The following is a 9,518-nucleotide window of genomic DNA, read 5'->3' on the forward strand; positions in this document are numbered from 1 at the left end:
GTGCGTTTGCACAACATGTAGTGCAAACAAATTCGTTTGCACAACAATGTTGTGCAAACACGCTTCTTTTTATTTTTTTTTCTTTTTCTTTTCTATTCTCTTATCTTCTCCTCTCTTCAAAACTCTTTTAAATTTCATTTTTCCTACAAATAGAACCTGGAGAATGAAATGCACACAAATGCAATAAAACACATATTAACAAACAAAATAATATGAATGCACACAAAATAAACATAAAAATATCACGAACTAATGCATACAAAATGCACTTATCAACACCCCATACTTAAACCTTGCTCGCCCTCGAGCAAGACATGCAAAAACAATATGCACACAACAACATAAGTAAGGATGATTCATAAATGTGCACAGCCTCCGAGAAGTTCAATCACAAAACAAAAAAACACAGACATGCTCTCAACTTTTCATAATACACTTTCGGTTTAACGTGAACGTGTGTGTGTGAAATTTTATTCCGGTTTCATGCAACTTTGATCGAATTCGTCTCAAATCTATTTAGGGACCTATGACAAATCAGTGCAAGTATCACAATCTAGTGCAGTAAATTAAAACTTGACACTCGTACACTTGCGAGGAAATTTCACAACAAGTGCCCATTCCTTCCAACGACCTCTAGAGTAAACCCACCTCCCTTGAGATAATGAATTACACACCTCCGGATTTTACACCCGGTATTGCTTTAGCCCCAATAATTACCCGCTGACTTAGCGATAACTTGCTAGGATACGAAAAATCATTCTATTTTTTCTTTCTAATCCTCTCGTCTATAGCCCGGATGGAGCATCAATCCCATTTAACCCGCATACTTAGCCTTAAATTTAATCTTTTATAGGATTTTAATCCTTTCAAGGCCCGTATGAAATTGTAAATAAATATTTTTTTTTCTAGGTGCGCCCAAGATCATAAGTATAAACTAGAACCTCATCAAAATTCATAGAACACAATCAAGATCCACAAACCACCTATTGTCGTGCAATGGTCAAACAGACAGAAACTTCATCAAATATTTCGCAACAATTCACTGGTCTAACATTAGTGCTTAAAAATATTCACGGTTCAACCTACAGTTTCTCATGTCAAGTCAAGAGCAAATTTTTTTCAAAAATCCATTTTTCAAATAAACTTCATCATCATTGGCTATTATGGCTCATCCTACTCATAACAATGCAAACAACAACAAAAACAAACTAAATGCAAAAAAACATAACAAACAATGCAATATACTAGTCTACCCCCCATACTTATCCAAAGCATTGCCCTCAATGCTTCAGAACAATGAACAGAATGCAACAAACACACAAATGCAGGACAAACAAAAACACAATGAAAACAAAAATAACACTCCCCTGGTTTTCGATTCTTTCTCTTCCTCCATCTGCAAACTCCATAGAAACTTCACTTATCGGGGCAATATACTGCACAAATAAAAGTGTTGTGAAAATTCTCGCAAGCATACGAGTGTCAAGTTTTAATATAGTGATAAAATCAGATATCGATCCCACAAGGAGTAAAATGAAAATATTCAGTGCTTGTAATTAAAATAGTCTAAACTTTATCTAGAAAATCAATATTTGAGAAATTTGCAATAAACAAAAATAATCAGGATGTTTTTGATAGCACGCACACAACTTGCAGATATAATCAATCAGAGAAAATTGGTCTAGAGGTATAAATTTCACCTGGTTTCAACAACAGTCAATCCTAAATAATTAATCTTCATGAATTTCAGTCAATTAATAGCCAAGAACACTTAAGTTTATTATTTCCCTCTCCCGAGCAACAAATAATGTTTATCAACTACAATTAAATTCCAATATTCCTATTAAGAATTTATCGCAGTGATCTATCACAAAACAATGTTTTTTTTAAAAGCTCTGTTAAAATCATACACTCTCCCGAGCTGTATAAATAATTAACAGTGTAGTTTCTAATGTCCTATTCAAAATCCCCTCTCCCGAGCAATGATTTCAAATAAATATAACAAATCAATTATTGATCAGATAATTGAAAAGACAATCAATTCTAGAAACAACAATTAATCTAGAAGAAACTCAATTCAATAAAATCAAAAATTCATGAAAGCGTCTACACCAGGTTCCATCTGACCTCTAGACTCTAAAATTTAGTTCATAATAAAATTATGAATAAACCAAAACATGTTCAAAAATCCAAACATATTCAGAATTAAATAAATAAAAGATAAAAGAAACAAATCCGTCGTCGACGCCGTGTCCGGTCTATCGAACTCCGTCTTTGTTCTTCAGATAAGCTCCAGAAAATCCTCCAAAAAAATCACACGATCAACTCTGATATTCTGTAATTCTGATTGTGGCGGCCCCCTAAATTTGTCAGATAAAAATCCTTTTATATCGCTCAGCAAAAGCCCACAAAATCAAGCCCAAAAATTAATTGCCCGAAATAATAAAATTTCCAAATAACGATCGGGGCGGGCGCTCCAAGTGAAGGCGCGGGCGCGCCTTAGTCTCGATTTCAATTCTCTCAAAAACATAGCATTGCGCGATTGCTCTAGTTTAAGCGCTAACAAGAAACGCTAATCTTTGGCCCAATGAAAAGCCCAATAACTTTCTTTCTCCTTGTCTGATCGTTTCTTTTCCTTTTACTTCGTTTCTCTTTATTTTATTTTCTTCTCTTCTTTTTCCTCCCTTTTTCGCATAAAATCAATAATTCCCTACACTCACAAAAACAACAAAACACCCACATAAATCTGCTCGAAACAAACAATTAATAATTAAAATTATATATAAATTAAGTGTATAAAATACACTTATCAAATACCCCCAAACTTAGACTTTTGCTAGTCCCGAGCAAAATAATTAAATTCCAAAAACTCATTCTATAAACCAACAAGAATAGTCAAGAAATATTATGGAGCAATGGCCTCGACAATGATTTCAAAGAATTTTCAAATCTAATCTCATCCAACCTACTAACATTTGAAAGTTTCAGTCATAACAAAATAACCGCATAAACTCACAATCTCCGCAACTCAAGTTCAAAACACCATTCTCCAAGTTCAATTCAAACATTCATAGATCATGAGGACTTTTCAAGAAGGCATAGGATCAAAAAAAGGATATACAATCAAAAACACTCACAATTAGGTAAATGCAAAGAATAATAGTGTGTGCGTGTTTCGATCAAAATTCATAATCATTAAAAGCATCAATCAACAGTCCATAGGCTAAATTCTCGCAACTCTTCTCCACTAGTATATAGGGCAACTGAGACTCGGTCAATAAGACTTAATTAGCTTATAATGTAAGGCCTGGCTCATGGCTACAAATGAAGGATAAAAATTCAAATAATGAGTAATTCATATTTATCAAACTCTAATTACAACTCCTTTTTCATTCACAATTTCACACTTTTTCTCTTCAATTCACTTCATTAATTTTTTCTCAACTTCATCTTCTTTCACAACTCTTTTCAACTTTCATCATTTTTTTTTTCTACTACCTTTTTCATTTTTTCTTTTCAATTCACCACCACACCAATCCTTTTTTCACAAATAAAACTAGGAGCATACAACATTTTAGCATTCAAACTACTCCCTTAAAGGTAGGAATTAGTGTATAAGCTATTCAGGTAGTCAATGTAGGACCTTGAAATAATTACGAATGGGGGTTTAATCACACGTTTACACGCATGCCATTCGATTTTCAATTAGGCTCAAACAAGGTACTAGGGATACATATAAAATAGTAGGTAGCTTGAAAGGCTCAAACGAATTCAGAAAAATTGCCTAAATCATTCCTAATCACAGTTTTGCCCGTATTTTGCCTCGAAGAGTGTTTGAACTAGTTCTAGACAAGTCTCAATCCACAATTAAATCATACAAATTCAATCAATGCAGAAAAATAATCATCAGCAGTAAATGATGATTTTCACAAATTTCAGAATTTTCTCGTACCTCAAAGTACTAATAAACGTGTAGGCTCAAATGGCAACTAAGGATAAATTTGTTCAATGAAAATTAGGCCTAAAAATTTCAAACAATGCCTCAATCATATCTATGTCTGTATGTTTCACAACTCAGATTCAAGTATTAATCACAGAGTATATAGGAAATTGTTCATTCAATTGGTTCCATTTTCTCAAAAATATTTGTCAGATAGGCAGACAATCATGGATTTCAGTTATAGCACAAAACAAAAATTTTTCAGCCATGCATCCACATATTTCTCAACTTCTTTTAAATTCAACTCAATAAAACTCAACAAAAATTTAATCTATGAAGATAACAATAAAATTCAACTACTCAACCAACCAACTAAATCAAACATTGATTCACCCCTCCCCCCCCCCCAAACTTAATGTAATCATTGTCCCTAATGATTAAAAACAATAAAATGAACGAGGGACGCGTACCTTCGACACCGAGCATTAGGACTCAGCATCATCCTCATCATTTCCATGGAAAGAAGGTGCAGTAGCAGCAGTATCATCAGAAGACCACTGCGGAGGAGGTGGATAAGGCACAACAGTGGGAGGATAATTCTGTGCAAGAGCGGCAGTGAAATCATGCATGTATGTCATATGTGCTCGCATCATCTTCCACTGCTTCTTCATCTGAGTAAGCACGGCCGTAGAATCATCACGAGTAGAATACTCAGTGGCCGGATGCGTCGATAGTGACATAGGTACTTCCACATGGGAAGGTGCTGGATCAAAGTGTGGTAGTGGCTCAGAGGGCTGCGGTGCTTCAACTGACTGTTCAGAAGTACTGGCTGCTTTCTTCTTCTTATCTCGTTTCAATGCACCAGTAATTTTTATAGGACCCCGTATCTGAAGAATATGCTCAGTATCATCCCACACAACACCGGCATTCTGACAAAGCTCAGTAATCAAAGATGAATGGGGTAAACTGATAGTCAAAGATCCCCTAGCAGCAGCAATGATAGACTCTTGAATTACCCTCCCAGCATCAACAGATTTTCCGGTCACAATGCAGTAAACAAGATTAGCCTTGGCCTTTGTCACATTTATGTATGCCCAGATGGCAACATCCTGGCAGCTACAAACTCATGCCAGTTATTCGCTTCTCGTCGCAGAAAAATAGATGATAATGTAACAGGCTCGTGCCTTGCATTTTTCTTCCATTCCGCTCCCTCATGACATAAAGTCTGAAGTACTAGATCATCGGGAAATGACACATTTTTGAATGCCTGATACTCATCATCTTCAATGTTTGGCATGTCATAAAGATCATTAATTGTGCGACTATCAAACGCCACAAATTTACCTCTAACTCTAACCTTGAAATTCACATCTTTTACCATTAGATTGACATAAAACTCACAAAACAAAGATATAACGACCTCTGACGGACTCTTAACAAACATTTCCCATCCTCTTCTTCTTGCTTCAATTAGTGCCGGAGCATCAAGCTCTGTCTGGCTCATTCCTCTTTCTTTTTGCATTCCCTTCTCACTCAACTCAACATAATAAGATTCGGCTGTAGCATTCCAAAACCGATGGCGATCATATGAGGCAGTGGAGGATGAAGACAGTGCTCCCTTACCCTTAGTCTTTGGCGATATTATAACTCAATAACAATAATTCAACACAAATCCAATGCCACTGTGAATTGATCACAATTTCAAATACATAGAGCTACAACTTTGACAAGATTTTAGCCCAGACAATTCATCAAACACGTCTCATGCACTACTTCAATGCCATTCAATTACACGACATCAACTACTCCCATTACCGCAATTCATACAAAACAACCCGCCTCCAATCACAATTGATACAACACGGATCAAATTTACGAGAAAAAATATAGCTTATTACCGATTCAAGAAATTTGCACAACCCCTCGATGAACCTCCTGTTTCTGTGCGAGAATGAAGGAGAAATCGGAGATGAAATCGGAGATTCTCTGTTATCAAGATGAAATCCCAAAAAAAATGCTATTAATTTGGATGATAGGAGGATTTTCGGAGGCAATTGGTGCGCGAATAGGAGAATTTGAGAGAGAGACAGTGACTTCCGTGAACAAGAGCTGTGATGCAATTTTTAATATGCTCAGGATCCCGTTTGCGCAAGATTTGCGCGTTCCATATGCGCGTTTGCGCTTTATTGTTGCGCGATTGCGCTTTAGGACGCGCAGATGGGAATCTCTTATTTGCACCTGGATTGCGCTGATTAGCTGCGCGATTGCGCTAGAACGTGCGCTGACAAGAAACTCGTTTGCGCTTTGTGTTGCGCTAACAATGTGCGCATTTGCGCTAGGGTGTTGCACAGTTAGAGATTTGTTTGCGCTAATGTTTCATCATTGTATCGAAGAGTGAGCGTGGGCGCTCGATAGGAATGGCGCGGGCGCGCTTTAAGTTCGCACTTCAACATTATTTTCTTCCCTTGTGTAGTGCGGGCGCTCAGATTAACGGGGCGGGCGCGCCTCTTGCTCGAATTTGAGTTTCTGGAGCCTGAAAAAATTTGAAAATTAATAAGAATTAGGCTTTAAAAAAAATGATAGCAAAATACTTAAAAAATTAAATAAATAACAAAAATTTACTAAAAATGAAAATAAAAGCAATTAAAACTAAAATAAAAGAAAAAGCTTGGGTTGCCTCCCATGTAGCGCTTGGTTTAAAGTCGTCAGCCCGACTTTCACCGGTGTTAAGTATTTCCTTTCTCTTTCACGCGCCATATAAATTCTACGAACCGCCTTTTAAATTTTGCTCTCTTTTTTGTGGTCTTCTTTGTTGAACTTGGTACTTTACTCTTTGCTACAACCTCAATATCGGCTCTTTGACATCCCTCTAGTTTCATAATCGGCTCTATCAAGCACAATTTTTCAATAGGGGTGTTAGATGACTTCATGAATATATTAAAAATTACACTCTCACCATCCACACCCATCGACAACGCACCCTTCTTCACCTCTATCTTGGCATCGGCAGTGGACAAGAAAGGTCTCCCCAATATTAGGGGCATATTTGCATCCTCCTTCATATCTAACACAACAAAATCCGCAGGAAAAATAAATTTATCTACTTTTACCAGAACATCTTCAATGATTCCAAGAGGATATGTGATAGATCTATCAGCCAACTGCAACGCAATCATTGTGGGCTTCACCTCACCAAGTCCTAAGCTCCTGAAAACAGACAAAGGCATGAGATTAATGCTAGCTCCTATATCGCAAAGTGCATTATTAAAATAAAAAGAACCAATTGTTCAAGAAATAGTAAAACTCCCTGGATCGTTCAAATTTTGTGGCATCTTCTTTTGAAGCACGGCACTGCACTCTTCAGTTAAGCTCACCACCTCGTTCTCTAGAAGCCTCCTCTTCTTGGACATCACCTCTTTGATAAACTTTGCATAGTTTGGCATTTGTTCCAGCGCATCAGCAAAGGGGATGTTGATGTGAATTTTCTTGAAAATCTCCAAGAACTTGGAGAACTGCTCATCCAATGCCTTCTTCTTGAACCTTTGCGGGTAGGGAAGTGGAGGCTTGTACATCGGTTTCGGCTCCAGTTCAGGCTCTTTCTTCTCGACTTCCTTCTCTTCAACCGCAGGTTCTTGGACTTCAACTTCTTTTCCACTCCGCAACTCTATGGAATTGCACTGCTCTTTGGGATTTACCTCAGTGTTGCTCGGAAAATGGACTCTGTTATTATCCTTCAGTGCATTCGCCAACTTCCCAATGCTAGTCTCCATGGATTGCAACACCGCGCCCATGTTGGCCATGTGGGTCTCCAAACTGTCAAGGCGAGACTCAGTTCTCGTCATCCTCTTACCTGATTCCTGCACAAAAGTACTAACCACATCCTCCAAAGATGGCTTACCATCACCCTTATTAGTATTGTTAGCATATGAAAAATTTTCATTATTCCGCAAATTAGGGTGAAAAGTATTGGGAATAGGATTACCTCTGTAAGATCCATAACCTCGGTAGCCATTAGGATGGATATAATTTACTTTATCTGGGTTATGTGATCCTTCAACTCCAATGGAATCTGCAACAGTGATCTTATTCAAAGAAGCTACCTGTGTAGTCAGTGCAGATAATTGGGCCGTGATAGATGTGAGAGGATCTACTGCATACACTCCAGCTGGCTTCTTGACTCCCACACGCTTAGATGACCATTGAAAACTGTTTATCGTCATCTGTTCCAGCATATCATAGGCTTGAACGGGGTCCTTTGCAAAAATAGTTCCTCCAGAAGCAGAATCCACGTTCATCCTCGTAGGCGCATTCAGTCCATTGTAAAACCACTCGATCTGTTCCCAATCTGCAAAATTGTGGTTAGGACAACGTCTAAGTAGTTCTTTGTACCTTTCCCATGCCTCGTAGAGCTGTTCAGAATCCATCTGCCTGAAAGTGCTGATCTCGATCTTTAACTGGGTGGACTTGGCAGGTGGAAAATATTTAGCAAGAAATTTTTCTGCCATCCCCTCCCAAGTAGTGATGCTTCCAAGCGGCAGTGATTGCAACCAACTTCTGGCTTGATCCCTGAGAGACAACAGAAACAAGCGTAAACGAATAATATCCTCAGGAACACCGTTAAATTTTACCGTATCAGTAATTTCTAAAAAGGTCTTGAGATGCAAGTGAGGATCAGCTGTGGCACTCCCATTAAATTGGTTCGATTGAACCATGTTGATCAAGGCTGGCTTTAGCTCAAAATTGTTGGCATTGATTATTCCTCGAGCTATTCCAGAGTAGTGAGCCTGGATCGTCGGCCTGAAGTAATCTCTGATAGGCACCAGGGGAGCTTGATTCACATTCTCTTCAGCCATGTTATTAATTTCTTCTCTTCTCGCTCTTCTCAAAGCACGTGCAGTTCGATCGATCTCCGGATCAAAAAGTAGAGGATTCGCACTTTGAGATCGTCGCATAAACTGCAATTAAAATTAAGAAGAATTTAATTAGTAACTTCAAAATAAAATAAAAAAAACTCTAAATTAAAATCTAGACTAATTGGTAACAAGACTAAAAAAAATAATCAAAATTACTCCCCGACAATGACGCCAAAAACCTTTTGTGAAAATTCTCGCAAGCGTACGAGTGTCAAGTTTTAATATAGTGATAAAATCAGATATCGATCCCACAGGGAGTAAAATGAAAATATTCAGTGCTTGTAATTAAAATAGTCTAAACTTTATCTAGAAAATTAATATTTGAGAAATTTGCAATAAATAAAAATAAACAGGATGTTTTTGATAGCACGCACACAACTTGCAGATATAATCAATCAGAGAAAATTGTTCTAGAGGTATAGATTTCACCTGGTTTCAACAACAGTCAATCCTAAATAATTAATCTTCATGAATTTCAGTCAATTAATAGTCAAGAACACTTAAGTTTATTATTTCCCTCTCCCGAGAAACAAATAATGTTTATCAACTACAATTCAATTCCAATATTCCTATTAAGAATTTATCGCAGTGATCTATCACAAAAAAATGTTCTTTTTAAAAGCTTTGTTAAAATCATACACTCTCCCGAGCTGTATAGATAATTA

This window comes from Henckelia pumila, chromosome 3 (genome assembly GCF_033568475.1).
Source record: "Henckelia pumila isolate YLH828 chromosome 3, ASM3356847v2, whole genome shotgun sequence".
Classification (NCBI taxonomy): domain Eukaryota; kingdom Viridiplantae; phylum Streptophyta; class Magnoliopsida; order Lamiales; family Gesneriaceae; genus Henckelia; species Henckelia pumila.